At 40.8% G+C, this 19,069-nt stretch overlaps 1 protein-coding gene and 2 pseudogenes across 1 annotated transcript in view; all 3 read right to left on the bottom strand.

Annotated features, from left to right (window-relative positions):
• LOC101137900 (ankyrin repeat domain-containing protein 18A) overlaps window positions 1-19,069 on the bottom strand; it is an 81,425-nt gene that overhangs the window by 57,237 nt on the left and 5,119 nt on the right. The window contains 1 exon segment of the mRNA XM_063697295.1: window positions 9,735-10,531. The gene's annotated coding sequence lies outside the window, so the exon portion shown is untranslated.
• Window positions 4,933-14,473, bottom strand: LOC101139026 (sorting nexin-19-like; annotated as a pseudogene).
• On the bottom strand, window positions 9,867-10,301 carry LOC109023126 (eukaryotic translation initiation factor 1A, X-chromosomal-like; annotated as a pseudogene).

Genomic DNA, 19,069 nt, shown 5'->3' on the forward strand with positions numbered 1-19,069 from the left:
GGTACTTTGAAAGCAAAGGAGAGCAAGTAGCAATTATTCATCCCTTCACTCAGTCTCTAAGACCTAACCTCTTAAAAAACGGGGAGATATATATTATAGCCAAACTGCTTTCCCAAAAACATAACTTTTAAAAACATGCTCTACACAATATCAATTCTTCATATCTAAAAGAAATAGACTATTTACATTCCTTCTTATCCTACAATTTGTCCTTTTCAAATTCAGCCACCTCAACAATGCAAAAAGTATCAAACTGACGCTTTACATTTATTTTTGCCCCTATTGCAGATATGACTCTCAAGGGCATGGGGCTTTTTTTTTTTTTTTTTTTTTTTGAGACAGAGTCTCGTTCTGTCACCCAGGCTGGAGTGCAGTGGTGCAATCTCGGCTCACTGCAACCTCCGCCTCCCGGGTTCAAGAGATTCTCCTGCCTCAGCCTCCCGAGTAGCTGGGACTACAAGCGCATGCCACCATGTCTGGCTAGTTTTTTGTATTTTTAGTAGAGAGGGGTTTCAGCGTGTTAGCCAGGATGGTCTCTATCTCCTGACCTCATGATCCATCTGCCTCAGCCTCCCAAAGTGCTGGGATTACAGGCATGAGCCACTGCACCTGGTCTAGCATGGGACATTTAAAGGCATTCATAATCCAACTAAACTGGACCATCTGCAAAACTAGTGAAATGCCCAAAAACAAGCATCCACAAATGCGAAATATTAAACCTTAAGAGTCTAAAACAGTAGTATCCAAAGCAAGTATAACATACCTCCAGGAGACCAGGCAAGGTGGCTCACACCTGGAATCCCAGCACTTTAGGAGGCCAAGGCAGGCGGATCACTTGAGGCTGGGAGTTCCAGACCAGCCTGGCCAAAATGGCAAAATCCCATGTCTACTAAAACATACAAAAATTAACCAGGCATGGTGGCACACACCTGTAATCCCAACTACTCGAGTGGCTGAGGCACAAGAATCACTTGAACCCAGGAGGCAGAGGTTGCACTGAGCCAAGATCACACCACTGCACACCAGCCTGGTAACAGAGCAAGACTCTTGTCTTAAAGACACACACACACACACATAAATACATACACACACACATGCCTCCAGGTGTACCCAAGATGCTCCAGGGTAAAAAGGGAAAACATCTGAACTTTATTTTTAATTATTATCATCCTTGTTAATTTTTTGTTTGTATTTTACAAAGTCCACAATAATCAGTTACTATGTTTATTATTTGTAAATTAAATGTCTAAGGATTAAGAATTGATGCTCAATTTTTTTGTCTCTTTTTTCAAAGCAACAACATGAAGTTGTACCATTTTTTTTTTCTGACTTCATTCTTCCCAGCCCATCATTTTTTTTTTTTTTTAAAGAGACAGGGCCTCACTATGTTGCCCAGGCTGGAGTACAGTGGCTATATTCATAATTCATATTCATATATTCATTCACTATAATCACAGTGAACTTTAGCCTTTAACTTCTGGCCTCAAACATCCTCCTGTCTCAGCCAACTATGTAGCTGGGACCACAGGACCATGTACCACACCTGCTTAATGCTCAAAATTTTTAGTGATGGGGTAAGCAACCAAAGTTTGGAGACCACTGGTCTACACTACTCATTTGTCACTGAACTTTCATTTTTATCAGCTCCCTCCCACGAGTTAAGCTATGGAAGTAAGTCCTGATGCTGAAAAAGAAACAGAGGAAAAACTGTTTCAAACTATTCTGAATCCCAACAACAAGCTAAAGATGACAAATCACTAGTAAGAATATATGGAATAGAATACTAATACGCTGTTGATGGGAATTTCAAATAGACATCCTATCTAAAAGGCACCTTGAGTATATCCACATTTAAAACACACATACACTTTGACCCAATAAGCCCACTTTTTTTTTTGTTTGTTTTCAGACTGAGTCTCACTCTGTTTCCCAAGCTGGACTGCAGTAGCTTAATCTCAGCTCACCGCCACCTCTGCCTCCTGAGTTCAAGTGATTCTCTGGACCTCAGCCTTCCAAGTAGCTGGAATTACAAAAGCCCACGACCACACCCGATTAGTTTTTGTATTTTTAGTAGAGACGGGGTTTCATTTTATTTTATTCATTTTATTTTATAATGGAACATGTCTAATTTTATGCTAAATTTATGCTTTAAGGACACCTTGCTACTCTGGGAAGGTTAAGAGGACACACAATGGGTAGTAGACCATACTCTATTAAAAAAAGAGCGCATTTTGATACATGACTTTTGTGACTCTACATTTTTAACTAAGGATAAAGAATCTGATGATTGATTAAATGATTTTTCAGTTGCTCATCAATGCCATCAGATGTCTTGAGTATACTGATGCGGACGACATTTGGAAGAAACGGAGGAGACCTGAATAATACTTCAGATGAAGCCTATTTCCACATCTTATTTTCCCTATCTCTGCAGCTCTGAATTTAATTATCTGTATTGTGAATCTGGGTGATCCACCTCAGAAGACATCAGGCAACTGGATGTCTGCACTTCTTTGGATTTCATGCTAGTGATTCTTATCCTCTCTCTACCCTGACACTTTGATACTTCCTTGAAATTAGATTACATATCAGACAGAAACAAAGAATTCAGCTGTCATCATGACTCTTTCTCAGGAGCCACTGCATCTGTGTTCATGATGTGATGACTGTGCCACCTGCCTCCCTCTTCTTAAGGCCCTTCTTTATTCCCGGAGATGTGCTTACCACGAGATAGCTACAAACATATCATCTGCTTGCCCTGCCAGTTATAGCAATTATGAAAATAAATTTGCAGCATCATATATAGCCTGAGTATTCTCAAAAGACGTTCCTAACAGCTCTAATAACAAAGTAAGTTTTCCACAAAATAGCTGTACCTACATGCTCTCTGCTTATGCAAACTTATGTTTTAATTAATCTTAAAGCAAAACTTTTCCTAAAATTTCAGAACTGAAGTCTTTTGTCATTATATGAAGAAAGATACTGTATCTCATATTGTGAACTTCTCTATTTTAAGAAGTTTTCAGGCATCAAGTCTGCATAGTAAAATTAATTTAACAATTTGGAATACAATTTTATAAATAAAAAAAGCTTTAAACTATATGTTACTAACACGTTTTTCTTTGAGTGTGGTTGCCCTTATAACTTTTTGGTAGTTCAATGAAAACCACTACTTGTGAGAAAACTGAAATAGACTAGGACATAGAAGATAGATAAAGAAAAGGTAAATTAACTATTTGTGCCACATGGCAAAGAAAGTTTACAGTATGTAGTCATTATAGTACTTGGTTATAATTATATAATATAACCAATAATGAATAATTTTAAATGCAATTTAGAATTCAAAATGTTTTATACTTGATATACATTTCTGAAAGAAATATGAAATCTACCGAATGAGGGAGATACTTTATATGTGTAATTACTTACAAATGGAGAAAAGTTTTACAATAATTTTGATTATAAACTATAATCAAGAGATTCAGTAAGAGAAGCATTTTTTTCTTCCACAAACCACTTTAATTATGTGCTCACCACCTACTTCAGAATCTAAGAGAACTTTGACACTTGTTTTTGGCACCCCACTGCCTTCTCATTAGTCTAACTCCAAGACCTTCCTCCAAGTAGTAGGCTCTGGTAATTCAGCAAAAGCAAGGCACTAACAGGCAAGTGTGAAGCCAAATGGCTCCGAGTAACATCCCTGACACCTTTTTGCCAGCTATTCACATGTATTTAATATACACCACTTCCCTGTGACTGTCTGTGTCCTCTTCTACCAGCAATTCCTCCTGATTTATCCTTCTCCTCCAGCAGTTCCTAATTTCTTTGCCTTTACAGAAGATGTGGTGGCCTGACAGAACACTTTGCTGGAGTTCTTTAAAGGCTAATTATAACCATAAGGAACAGGAAATAAGAAGCTATTCCTTGTAAGTTTGCTAATCTTATCTGTTCAAAGCAATAAAAGTTCCCCATCAAAGACTTATGAAGGGAGATTTCATCCACCCAACTTGCTATTCCTACTCTTTTTGCATTCTTAAGACAGGAGGCAAGTGCTTTACCTTCTCCTGGGAAAAGTTGAGGCTGAATATGCAAGTTGTCATGCAAATTTGCTGAAGATAATGGGAGGGTCACAAATTCAAAAACCTAGTTGCTCTAGGGCAGGGGGTTGGGAGGAGAGACAAAAATAAAATGTGTGGTACAAATGCCTTTCAGGAAAGCGTGTGAAGGGTGGGGTGGATTTACCAGAAGCTTTTGCAATCAGCTTTGAAGTCTTCTGGAAAGGAAAAGTGTAGCTTTCCAGGGAAGCAGCCTGATGACATCTTCCATAAGGCTAATGTGTTGGGAAATAGCAACACATGAGCAAGAAGTCCCTTGAAAAATTTTCTTCCCTTCTTCTTCTGGAACTGTTGGGAAACTACATAAGACCCAGGAGTCTGGTTTTTGAGAATGGCCCAGAATGAATTTTTAGTTTCCAGGTAGGAACAGAGAGCTCAGAAGGTTGTTTTTTCCTCCAAGGAAATCTGGCCATAGCTTTTTTCCTGTTCTATCCAGAGTTTGTGTGCTGGTGGATTCAGTACATCTGTGCACAGGGCCGGGTTCTGGCAGACAATCTCAGGGAGGACAGCAAAAGGAGAAGCAAAAGGGGATTGTTCCTCTACCTCACATCTTCTTTTCCCAAAGGAAACAGAATCTACTCACCACCAACAATCCCAACACCACAAAAGGGACATGGAAATAAATGTGCATGCAACTGGGACACATACCCCGTGTCACCTGCTACAAATGGAGCAGAAGTGGGAGAGAATTGAGCCACTGAGAGCCTAGGCCTTCTGAGCTGTAGCCTACTTCCAGAGGGCACGGGCTTCCTCCCTGGTCTCTGGGTGGCCGAGTAACTCTACTTCCCTGACCTGGGAAGGATGCGGGAAGAACCAGCTAAGAGGAGACACCCATCCTCTTACGGCTGCCTGGGGTATCTGAAGCAGAGATGGTAGCAGCGAACTCCTCAACAGAGGCACTGAGATCCAAGAATTCCAGGATAATGTCCCCAAGGCAGTAAATCAAGTGCCTGTTGATGAGTGGTTGTTGTAGCGACTCCAAGACTAGACGCTCAGCTGGCATTTCTTCACCCCAAGAATTTCTACTATGAGATCTGGGAGGACTCCCATTAGGCTCTGCAAAGCCTGTTTCTGAGCAGCCAGTTTCTGCTCCTGGGTCCTTACAGGCCGTGGAAACTTAGGCAAAACTCCACCAGGCCAGATGGACTCCTGAAGAAGCCAGAGGTACTGCACCCAGCGCTGTGGACTTGTTAAATTAGCTACCTGCACGTCCAGCCACCTTTAAACTAGGGTACCAAAGATAAGATGAAGAAACATCTACATGTTTTCAGTCCACAGCCATTTCCACTGTTCTGTTAGTAACAAGACAAGCAGATTCAGGGCTGTGTCAGCTAACTCAGTCTCTGTTCCTGAACCGTTGTTGCTGGATCGTGGGCTGGCACAGCTGCATCTGACAAGCAGCTGTCCACATGTCCTTTGGGAAGTTGTTCAGGATCTTTTTTGGGAAGTTGTTCAGGATCTTTTTCCAGCATATAAGCAGAACCAAAGACAAAAACCACATGGTTATCTCAATAGATGCAGAAAAGGCCTTTGACAAAATTCAAAAACCCTTCATGCTAAAAACTCTCAATAAATTAGGTATTGATGGCACGTATCTCAAAATAATAAGAGCTATCTATAACAAATCCACAAGCCAATATCATACTGAATGGGCAAAAACTGGAAGCATTCCCTTTGAAAACGGGCACAAGACAGGGATGCCCTCTCTCACCACTCCTATTCAACATAGTGTTGGAAGTTCTGGCCAGGACAATTAGGCAGGAGAAGGAAATAAAGGGTATTCAATTAGGAAAAGAGGAAGTCAAATTGTCCCTGTTTTGCAGATGACATGATTGTATATCTAGAAAACCCCATCGTCTCAGCCCAAAATCTCCTTAAGCTGATAAGCAACTTCAGCAAAGTCTCAGGATACAAAATCAATGTGCAAAAATCACAAGCATTCTTATACACCAATAACAAACAGAGAACCAAATCATGAGTGAACTGCCATTCACAATTGCTTCAAAGAGAATCAAATACCTAGGAATCCTGCTCACAAGGGATGTGAAGGACCTCTTCAAGGAGAACTACAAACCACTGCTCAAGGAAATAAAAGAGGATACAAACAAATGGAAGAACATTCCATGCTCATGGGTAGGAAGAATCAATATCGTGAAAATGGCCATACTGCCCAAAGTAATTTATAGATTCAATGCCAACCCCATCAAGCTACCAATGACTTTCTTCACAGAATTGGAAAAAACTACTTTAAAGTTCATATGGAACCAAAATAGAGCCCGCATTGCCAAGTCAATCCTAAGCCAAAAGAACAAAGCTGGAGGCATCATGCTACTTGACTTCAAACTATACTACAAGGCAACAGAAACCAAAACAGCATGGTACTGGTACCAAAACAGAGATATAGATCAATGGAACAGAACAGAGCCCTCAGAAATAATGCCACGTATCTACAACTATCTGATCTTTGACAAACCTGACAAAAACAAGCAATGGGGAAAGGATTCCCTTTTTAATAAATGGTGCTGGGAAAACTAGCTAGCCATATGCAGAAAGCTGAAACTTGTTCCCTTCCTTACACCTTATACAAAAATTAATTCAAGATGGATTAAAGACTTAAATGTTAGACCTAAAACCATAAAAACCCTAGAAGAAAACCTAGGCAATACCATTCAGGACATAAGCATGGGCAAGGACTTCATGTGTAAAACACCTAAAGCAATGGCAACAAAAGACAAAATTGACAAATGGGATCTAATTAAACTAAAGAGCTTCTGCAAAGCAAAAGAAACTACCATCAGAGTGAACAGGCAACCTACAGAATGGGAGAAAATTTTGGCAATCTACTCATCTGACAAAGGGCTAATATCCAGAATCTACAATGAACTCAAACAAATTTACAAGAAAAAAACAAACAACCCCATCAAAAAGTGGGCAAAGGATATGAACAGACACTTCTCAAAAGAAGACATTTATGCAGCCAAAAAACACATGAAAAAATGCTCATCATCACTGGCCATCAGAGAAATGCAAATCCAAACCACAATGAGATACCATCTCACACCAGTTAGAAGGTGGTCATTAAAAAGTCAGGAAACAACAGGTGCTGGAGAGGATGTGGAGAAATAGGAACACTTTTACACTGTTGTTGGGACTGCAAACTAGTTCAACCATTGTGGAAGTCCGTGTGGTGATTCCTCAGGGATCTAGAACTAGAAATACCATTTGACCCAGCCATCCCATTACTGGGTATATACTCAAAGAATTATAAATCATGCTGCTATAAAGACACATGCACAGGTATGTTTATAGCGGCACTATTCACAATAGCAAAGACTTGGAACCAACCCAAAAGTCCAACAATGATAGACTGGATTAAGAAAATGTGGCACATATACACCATGGAATACTATGCAGCCATAAAAAAGGATGAGTTCATGTCCTTTGTAGGGACATGGATGAAACTGGAAACCATCATTCTCAGCAAACTATCGCAAGGACGAAAACCAAACATCACATATTCTCACTCATAGGTGGGAATTGAACAATAAGAACACATGGACACAGGAAGGGGAACATCACACACCGGGGACTGTTGTGGGGTGGGGGGAGGGGGAGGGATAGCATTAGGAGATATACCTAATGCTAAATGACGAGTTAATGGGTGCAGCACACCAACATGGCACATGTATACATATGTAATAAACCTGCACGTTGTGCACATGCACCCTAAAACTTAAAAGTATAAAAAAAAAAAAAGCTGGAAAAAAAAATGCTTTGGGCTGGATGTGGCCCACAGGCCAGTTTGCCAACACTTGAGTTTCAAAAACAAAAACAAAGCAAATTTCACATCAATATGTACAAGCTGAAGAGCAAAGTTACCCTATCTATAGAAAAACAAAATAACATAAATCTGTATATGTTCATTATCATGTATATACATGCTTTTGTAGAGTCTGGAAGGATTCCAAAAAACAATAGTAAAATGATCAGGCTACCTTTAAATAGCATGAGGAATTTTGACAACTGTCTTTTTTTAATGCATGACCTCTATTCCCCGTCAACCATCATTTAGATAGCAACTCTAACGCATGATTTTTCTAAGAAAGAAATTAAGTGTGTCCAGCCCCCTCCGTAAGGAACAACTGGCAGGCAACCAAATCCCAGGCCTCTTTCCCAGCATCGGAACGCTCAAGTCAGCCAAGACAGGGGCCAAAGGCAACCACAGCCTGCTGGAGTACGGACTTGGATACGTGGTCTTTGCTCTTCAAGATACAAAAGCCAGAAACAGCAATTCACTTGAAGTATTAATTAAAATGCAAATTACTCCCAGGTGGCTTGACTTTCAAACGTTTGCACTGTAGTTTTCATGAATATAAAGCATATGACAGGCTTCTGTTTGGAAAGATCTGCATACTTGCTCACAGTTGAAAAACTGCCTGACTTGAACATAACTGAGGGGAGCGATGAGTGCCAAGAAAGGCAGTAACACCTTTAGCAAGAGCTGTTCCCCTTCTGGAGGACAAGGGAGAAAAGGGTTGGGGAACAGCCCCCTCTGCCAAAACTCAGCCTCCAGCAGGGTCCTTTGAGGGGGTGGAGCCTGCCACCCTCCAGGAAGGGAAGCCAGTTACTAGGGTGCATCACACAGGACTTTATTATGCATCGGCTGGCTCTCGGGCATTTTTTTTTTGCAACATGACATTTTATTTTATTTCTCAGCTGTAGCTTTTTCATTCAGAAATTGGAGACCATCTTTTCATTGAGTTGTTATCCCTTCCTCTTGCCTTAGCTTAGGGATATGCTGAAAAAGGCTTTTCAACAATTTTTTTTACAAGTTGCTATGAAATTAAAATTTATATATATATATTGTTTATAAAGCACTCAAAATTGTAGCTTACATGTATATGACCTCTGAAAATAAAAATCACACTTCTAACAATCTTTCTGCTCTGCAAAAATATTCTACATACATGCATGTGATCAAAACAATCTTTTCATGTTTGGGGTATTTCTTACACATAGTAAAAGAAAAATCAACAGTCGTATCAGTACTTCCACTGTTAAGATAACTGAATGCCACCTAGTGTTCAATTTCTGCCACTACTAAGCTTACGAATTCAATACTGCTATTAAAACCCAAGTTCTGAAAACTGCATTTTGGAAATGTTTTTTTTTTTTTTTATGTTTACAGTGGCAAAATACGACTATGAAAAGAACACATGATATCAAAATCAGTATAAAAGTAGCCACAGGCTACTTAAATATGACAAACAGACTTATTTTTTTTCTTCAAATGCAGATTTCTGCCTCCCTCAAATTGTATCAAAATCTCAAGGGAATATCTAGGTAATTGGAATATACACAATGACTCTATACAATCAAGAGGCCAGGGCTTAATCAGATTCCGTGAGGACAAGGCAAATGATTTTTTCAAAATACCCATTTTCTTATTGGAAGTGGCAGGAAAAGCAGCAATGCTTTTTTTGTTGTTTGTTTGTTTGTAATTAGTAGACATGGTCTTCTACCCATAAGCTCCATTACATTAAAAGAACAAAGTGGGCTTAACATCTCACTTAAGATAATTCAGCATTATTATCAGTTTTTTTAAAAAAACGAAAATACCTTAGAAACAAATCAGTCTGCTTTAACAAATTGCATTCATGCTAATGAAATTTAAATCTTCTTTGTCATGGTCAAAATCCAAATTGTAGGACAATCTTCAGAAAAGATGGAATGTAAAATGTTGAGTTCAATTTAGATGTCATCAATATCTTCATCATCATCTCCAACGTCATCAAACTGAATTTCATCATCATCTCCAGGACCAAATGTATCAGTTTCATTGATTTTAGCACGCTCTGGAAGCTCGCCATATGCCTTCAGACTTCTAGCTTCGTCTGCATTGTATTTTAAAATTACATCAGCTTTGTTATCCTGGTAGTCTGGGAGACCGACCAATATAATGTCCGAGGTATTTATCCAAACCTTTTTTCTCAATTTTCCTCTGATGTGACATAACCTCTTTACACCATCGAAACACATTGCTTCTAGCTGTCCATTTCCCAACATTTTGATTACCTGAGCATACTCCTGACCATCCTCTTTGAATACCAGTCCTCTTTTTTCAGATTCATTCTCATTCTTACCTCTGCGTCAATTTTTACCTCCTTTACCTTTATTCTCGGGCATGGCGGTGGTGGCGACCTCGCGGCGTCTCTGACTTCTTTCTGGGTAGCGGCGACCGCGGCGGCTGCTGCTCCCAGGGGTGACACGAGGGAGTGCGCGGGACCAAGTAGGTGCTGGAGGCCAGGCAGCATGTGCGGGAGAGGCTCGCGACCCAGCTCTTCAGAGATCCGCCTGTGTCCACGCTCGGCGGCAGCAATGGGCCTTTCCTTCTTGAATCAGGGAAGGGAGAGAAGCTGTGAACAGATATGAAGCTCATAAGAAATGTTTCTGGCTTTGTGTGTGTGTGTTTTTGAACCAATCACTTTGTCCCCAGTTTGACAATGGATGTTTTCTCTTCTCAAAGTCCATCTTGGGCCACCCCTTCCTGCAGAGGGCTGTGTGTCTGCTCCCATGTGAACCCCAGGTTTCCTGTCTCCTCCCTCTCTGATGTCTCCACCCCTGATTTCAAACTCCTCTTCCCTGCATTGTTCAAAGAACTCCTACCCTCCCCAGCTACCTCCTACTTCTGCACTTGCCCAGACAAGACCCACCCAATGGTAGACAGTTTACTAACCCTCCTCTGTCACTAACCACGCCTCAACCCCAATTCCCACCCCAAACAGCTATCAAGGCGTCTCTTGCAAACACAAATTCAGGGGAAAGGGGTCATGCCCATCTTATTCCATCTTCCCTTCAGAAAGTCCAAGGAGATGGGAGAAGAGGCATGAGAATGACACAGCCATCTCTTCTTTAGATGTTGTTTCCTGCAGACATTTCTGCTTTGGCAAATAATCAAAGGCTCAGATAGCCCCTAAGAGCTGCCTGCAGATCTCTGAGGGGCAGTCTTGTGCCAGAGAAGACCTCTAGAGGATGGACCAGGCATCCACAGGGGGGCTGCACCCCACACCATTGCAAGGTATTGAAAGGGGGTCCCCACGACCGCATATCATGGCCCTATCTCAGGCAAAAGTTGAATTGGATAAACCTCCAGCTTCTCCCACAAAAGGACATTCTCACAGCTCAGTCTTCAGAGAGGAGAGAACACCTGAATGCTAGCCACGTGCAAGTGTACCTAATTCCTTCCACAAACTCAGGTTACCTCCTGCCCTGGCTGCTCACTCTGTCTTACTAAGCAGGCACTCCCTGGTCCAGGTTTAATGAGTAAAACATCTCACATTAGCAGCATTCATTTGTTTGAAAGCAAAAGCAATTTGTTCTTTTAAATAGGTTAAGCCCACCTCGACAGTGTTGTGTCTATTCTTATTTTGTTTGGCCAATGTTTTGTTCAAAGGAATGCAAGGGGAACCCTGGTCCTGCCTTTTTGGGGGATCATCATCAGTTCTGACTTGGAAAAATGTTAAATAAATAGATTTTCCCGAACTCTGAAAAATGTCATGGTGTGGTTATTTGTTTATTAGATAAATAAATTTAGTTGATTTCACCCATTTGACATAATTCTAGGCTTGTGTTGATTTCACCCATTTGACATAATTCTAGGCTTGTGTTTATTTCACCCATTTGACACAATGCTAGACTTAGCTAAACCCAAGCTCTCTTGGCCACGCTGCCCTCAGCACATGCCAAGTGCATGCCAAGACCCACCAAAACATTCTTTCCACTAAGGCTATCTACCCCCAGCTGTTTAGTTTAATTTGGTTTGGTTTAGTTCCATTCAGATCAGTTTAATTTAGTTTTGCTTAGTTTTTCATTGCTTTATTTTGTTTTAGAGGTGTGGGCAAAGTGAGTAGTCCAAAAACACTCAGAAAGGTCAACATGTTAAGATGTATGTTGGAGGTGTGTTTCAGAAAAGACAAATATACAGGCATCTTCTAAGCTCTGCTCTGTGCCCAGCCCAAACTTCAATAGTGCTGGGATATGAAAGCATTCTCGAAAAGCCACCAGTTTAGCAGAGGCAATGATGCCATTGAAAGTAGTAACAAAAACCACAATTACTTTTGCACCAATCTAATTACATATATATATATAATGTATGTAATTATATATAATTATATATTTATATGTATAAATGGTTTACTCCTTAAACATATTTTTGAGCATATGCTATGTAGAAGGCATGGCATAAGGTCCCATGCAGAGCCAGGGTCCCGGTCTCTGGGTACTGACAGCCTAGGGTGGCTGAAGCAGTGCCCTCTAAGCAGCATCTCCAGTTCAGGACGCCAGGACCCCTCACCCGCCCAGAGAGGCTGGGAAAAGCTCCCCAGAAGCCGCCCCTTCTCCTCTCCTTCCATGAGGTCTGGGAGGTCTAGCCCAGTGCCTGTCCAAGAAGTCCTCCCCAGTGTCTGATGCCTCTTCATTCCAGATCACATCCAGCTGAGCTAATCGGGTCTCAGGACTTGATTTTGAGATCATTCTGAGCCTGTTTGGTAGGCAGTGCAAATTGTAGCTCCAGCGGGTTTCTTGGCCAAGCCTGATGGTGCTAAAATAGTGTAAGAAATGGGGGCTTGGTTTATAATTCTGTCCAATTATTGGAATCAAAACTTCTAAGCAATTCCCACCCTATAAACTTCACTACCCACAGCTAGGTACTAATATTTAACTGATTCTAAATGTTCAACTTGGAAGCTTCGGAGGCTGGATTGTAAAGTTGGCCGATTGTTGAACAATCGTGACACCCTTCCTGGCTGGTGGCCCTCATTACCTACTGCCTGATGACCCACTGGGGGAGTGAAAACACAAATTCCTGTCTCCATGGTGTTATCATGAGTGGTGGGGTGCTCAGAAGCCCCCAGAGCCTATTGCTATGGTCTGAATGTTTGTGTTCCCCCCGAAATTCACTTGTTGAGACCTAACTCTTACTGTGATGGTGTTGAGATGGTGTCACTTTTGGGAGGTGATCAGGTCATGAAGGCAGGTCATGAAGGCAGAGCCATTGTGACTGTTTCTCTCCCTGGACCCTCCTCAGCCTCTGCTCCTTCAGATCCCTCACCACCTTTGGGTTCCAGAGCCTGGGAACCTTCTAGGGCACACAGGGCATCCTGAATCCTGTCAGACAGAAAGTGGCCTGGAGTCGAGCATGATGGTTTCTTAGCCTACTTCAGACAGCAGAGACTCCAGCTCTGAGTCTCCACATAAGAACAGGGGGCCTCGAATATTTGGCTGCAGGAAATGAGATGAGTTGTTTCCTACTTTTCTTTTTTCAGACATTCCACCCAAATCTCCCTCTACAGCTTCATGGCCACCTTCAACCTCTGAGGAGGGGCCTGCAGGAATCTATGGCTCACTGTTTACTTAGGAACCCTGGGGCTGCTACTGGAGAAGGAGCTCTCCCTTCTGGAAGCTGCTGTACTCAGCAATCAGTGGCAGAGATGTGGGCACTGAGGGCTGTTCAAGGGTACTGGCTGAGCAGGGTGCTGGATCTCTGGCCTTGGAAAAGATACCCATGAGGACAAGGTGGATCCAGTCAGGATCTGACAGCCGGCTGATCAGTGGTAAGACTACACTGCATATGATGAGTTCAACCACTACATGGCATCCAGTATGAGTCTCCAAGTGGGACTTGGGCACCAGCCCTTGAAGCAACAAATTCACAATACCACATGTGTAGGTGACTTCAGCATTGGGGCTGTGCACAGCAGGATGTGGGGCAGTAGCCTGGCAGTAAGCCTCCCAGAGGTGGGAAGGCTCAACTGGACCATTCTTCCCTGTAGTGGCCTCCTTTGCCTGAATGTAGCTCTGCAGGTGAAAAACAACAGAGAGTCAGAACACTCTGGGCAAGAGCATGATGGTCCATCATGCTCATTGTCCTCTGAAGCTCCTGGACCAACTCTTTCATGGCTACCTCCATTTCCTCCGCAAAGGCTGGCTCCTGGCTCACAGAACGGTACAAGGATAATACAAAATCTCAAATAATCACATCTGGATGGTGCGGCTGATCTCCTGTTCCAGCTGTCTTTCTGCCTCAGGGCATAGAGGACAGGTGGCCAATGGGATGAAGCCTTCCAGGAGCAGTGGACTTGAAGCCACTCCAGAGACACTGGAGCCCAGCCATCCTCCCAGCACCACTAGCAATGCAGACAGAAGGCACAGCAGCCACACGCTGACCAGAGGGTGTATGACCAGGAGCCAGCAAGCAAGACCCCCACAGCCATCACCTTTCGCCTACTCAACAGGTTATTAAGGTGACAGCTGGATCCAGCTGAAGTCTCCTGGAACGATGGCACTGTTTCTGTCTTCATGGCTGAACGGACAATGTGGCTTCCCCAGATGACAGCCTCAAGATTTTACTCCAGAGTTAGGGAAGTTGGGAATGAACTGTGTCCCTGATACAGGGTGATCTGGGTGCTGTTCAGGGAACCGAGCCTCCAGGCCCTCTAAGTCCTACAGGCACTGCAAAGCGACAGCAGCAGCTCTGCATTTGCCCATGGCTACCACCCACAAAGTCCTCGAACTCGCCCCTTCCAGTCGAGGTGTGGCTTTGGAGGAAAACTCTGCAGCCTTGATACTGCCCCAGGCAGAAGGCCTCTTTGCGGCCTTAGGGCCCACGGACACTTACACATACAGAGGGCGGCGGAGGGCCAGGACTGGGTCACACGCTGCCGGGAACCATGCGCCCACACTCAGCCCCGAACTGAAGTGGGCTCATCGGGGTCATCTCCGCTGGCCTCGGCCTGCTGCTCCTGCAGACCTGGGTGACTGCACTTGCAGCCCTGCCTGTGTTAGGGCTGCCAGCCTGCCGGCCACTGGTGACCAACAGTAGCTTTTTATAACTTAAATTTTCTATATTTTCCTTGCATGTATTTTTGACTTTGATCATGTATTTCATTTAACCTGCTAACAGAATGTACCTACAGTAAGATTACAATAAAAATTACCATGGTCCATGACAAATTTACTTGTAAGTGCAGTGAGAAAAAAAGTTTAATAAACACAATAGAGATATACAATATGTGGCTTTTCACACAGTCTTTTGTCTGCCATGTTATTCCTATCATTTATTCTATATTTCTAAGGTTAAGTAATATTAAGATCAGGTACAAGCATTGTAATGTGCTTTTAATTATTATATATAAATGTATCCCATGACAATTATATTCAACATATTATTTTAAGCTATGTACAATTTTAATAATTTTATACACGTTGCTTTGAAAATGAGAGTGAATTTGAATATAACCAATAATCACAAAAATATTTACAGTGCAAATATTCTCAGCAAGATTTGAATTGTTGGTAAATTCAAAACAAATAGAATTGAATAGATGCTAGAGGAATTAGATAGGAGAATGCAATAAAACAAGCAAAATTTTGTATAATTTTCATTTAGTTCATGTTAAAATGTTTTGAATTCAGATTAATCACATACCATGATATAATGTTTTTGGTTTTGTTTTTTTGAGACAGTCTTGCTCTGTTGCCCAGGCTGGAGTCAGTAGCATGATCTCAGCTCACTGCAAACCCTGTCTCCCAGGTTCAAATGATTCTGGTGCCTCAACATCCCAAGTAACTGGTATTACAGGGGCATGCCACCATGCCTAGTTTTTTTTTCTTTTTTTTTTTTTTTAGTCAAGACAGGTGTTTGCCATGTTGGCCAGGATGGCCTGGAACTCCTGGCCTCAAGTGATCCACCCACGTCAATTTCCCAAAGTGCTCAGATTGCAGGCATGAGCCACGGTGCCTGGCCCTGATATAATGTTTGAAAGTAATGGGTGAATAGTACATTTGAGATACTAGAGACCTATTTGGAACATTAAGTGAATGTATCTCACTCTCTTCTTTCTTTTAAGAATACATATTGCATATGTATTCTATGCAATAGCTGACATACATGCATATTTTCTTGGGCTGTCTACATGATATACAAATATTTGGATACATACAGAAACATAAACCACTCATCTAAAAGCTTTTCGACCTGACACATAAACTCGGGTTATTTGAAAACGGAATAGTAAGTGTTACTGAAGAGCTTTTACTATGGTTCACGTTTGGTAGTATATGCTAATATCCTAAAAACAAAACAAACACCAAAAATACCTTGATTTTATAATCTAACTTCTCATGTCTAAATTAATCAATAAGATAATTTTTGTATTTTAACTGTATTATATTTTATTTTGATGCTGTGTAATTTCACAATGGATTAAATACTAGCTGATGCTCATCAGAGGTAAACAAGTGAATTATTATCCCATTAAGATAAATTTTGTTTCTGCTAAAGTAACATCTTATTTTAAATGGAGGAATTTACTAAATCAAGTGCTAAGATTTTATTTCTGCTACTAAATGAAAGATACATGTAAAATTCAAATACATTCCATTACTCAATCTATTCTTTGTAATCATGAGAATACAAACAGCATATTTTACACAGAACATACATACAAAGGCTTATCTTCATCGAATTACAAGTAAAATATAGGTATGTAAATATATATACATAATTTAGATATTAAATGACAGAATTTACTTATTTACCTGTGCATGACACAATTTGATTCTATTATTCCAGGTACAGTAACTAGTTGAAAATGGGACATGAAGTAAACTGATATTCTTAAAAGTTAATTACATCCAGTGAATTCATTTTAACGTCTCCAAGCAAGGCAAGACCACCTTCTTAAGATAAGGAATGAGGGGTTACTTATTTTGGCCAAGTTGGCTCAATGATCTGGGGAACCAAAAACTGTATGTACATGGATAGTTGTTTTGTTCCCCCCACAAAAAACTGGGGAACCCATTATATCCCAATTCATGCTTTTATTTTCATGTAAGAGAAGTTGATGCTCCAGAATCTAAAATTTTAATTAACCAAATACAATGTTCCTAAAGATAAACATTTCCTTAGAGTTAAGCCGGCCAGGCAAGGTGGCTCATGCCTGTAATCCCACCACTTTGGGAGGTCGAGGCGGGCGGACTGCTTGAGATTGGGAGTTTGAGACCATCCTCGCCAAAACGGTGAAAGCCTGTCTCTTCTGAAAATACAAAAATTATCTGGGCCTGGTGGCGTGTGCCTGTAATCCCAGCTACTAGGGAGACTGAGGCAGGAGAATCACTTGAACCAGGGAGTGGGAAGTCGCAGTGAGCCAAGATCACGCCACTGCACTCCAGCCTGGTGACAGAGCCAGACTCCATCTCAATAAATAAATAAATAAATAAATAAAATAAAGATGGGGGAAAATAGGATAACAGAAAGATAGGGAATACGAAACAGAGAAAATCAATAAACCAAAATTAAATGTTTGGAAAGATAAAAGAATTGGCAAATGTTTACTAAGGCTAAGCAAGAAAAAAAGAGAAGAGACTCAAATTACTAAAATCGGCAATAAAAGAGAACACATCACTGGCAGTATTACAAAACAAATATGATTAAAAGAGAATGCAATGAAAAATCTTATGCCGATAAAGTAAGATAGCCTAGATAGAATGAAGTCCTAGAATGACAGAAACTAAAATAGTTTAAAGGAGAAATTAAAAATATAAGTAGATCTATGGAAGGTTAAAACATTGGATTCTAATTTTAAAACCTAACAATAAAAATCTCATCTCAGCTAGCTTCCCAGGTGAATCAAACACTCTGAGAAATTAATATCAATTGTTCACCAACCCTTGCAGAAAATAAAAGGGGAGAGAATACTTCCCAATTCATTTTACAAACAGGATTACTCTGACACCAAAACTGAATCACAAAACAATATAGACCAGTATCTTTGTTTTATAAAATCAAAAATCTTCAACAAAATACTGCCAAGCTGAATCCACCAACATATAAAATAGATTATGCACTGTGTGCAAATGTGATTGACCCCAGGAATGCACCATTGATTTAATATTTGAAAAATCAATGAATGCAAACACAATATTAATAGAATAAAAGACCAAAATATATGAGCATCTCAACAGACAGAAAGCATTTGAGAAAATATTACACATTTTCATCATGAAAACACTCCAGTTATGGACAGTAAGATAACTTCCTGAAACTAGTGGTAGTTATCTATGAAACCCACAGCTATCATTACACTCTGCAATGAAAGGGTGAATCCTTTCCTGGCAGGGTTAGTTACAAGAATGTCCACTCTTGCAAATTCTACTCAACATTATACTGTGGATTCTAGCGAGGTGTATTTACTAAAGAATAGAAAATTGAAAACAAACATCCTGATTGAAAAAAAAAATAAAATTATTTATATTTACAGATGGCATGATCTCATATATATGTAATTCTAAGAAATTCAGTAAAACAGTATTCAAAATAATAAATTTGGCATGGTTTCCAGATATAAATGCAATGTTAAAAATTAATTTTATTTCCATATATTGTCAATGAACTGCCTTAAAATGATATTAAAGAAACAATCCCATTTATAATAGCAGCAAAACAAGTAATAAATTTAGAAATTAACAAGAGCAGTTCAAAACAAATACTCCGAAACCTCCAAAATATTGTTGAAATAAACTGAAGAAGAACTAAATAAATGAGAAGAGGTGGAGCGAGATGGAGGATAGAATCTCAGTGACTGCGTCTCCGTAAGAATATTACATTGAACCACCGTCCAACAATCCAAGCAAGATAATACCTTCACAAGAGCTAAAGAAAGCAGGTGACAGATCACAGAACCTGGTTTTAGCTTAAAAACAAGAGAACACACATTAAAGAGGGTGAAAAGACCGTCTTGCAGTGACTGCACTGCCCCTCCCTCAACCCCAGGCAGTGCAGTGCAGAGAATGTGTCCACCTCTTGCAGGAGGGACAAGGAAGGGTCCGTGGGACTTTCCCTTGGAGCCCAGTGCCAGCTCTGCTACAGTAAAGGACAGCACTGGGCAGAACCCCAT

This window comes from Gorilla gorilla, chromosome 14, assembly GCF_029281585.2.
Source record: "Gorilla gorilla gorilla isolate KB3781 chromosome 14, NHGRI_mGorGor1-v2.1_pri, whole genome shotgun sequence".
NCBI lineage: Eukaryota > Metazoa > Chordata > Mammalia > Primates > Hominidae > Gorilla > Gorilla gorilla.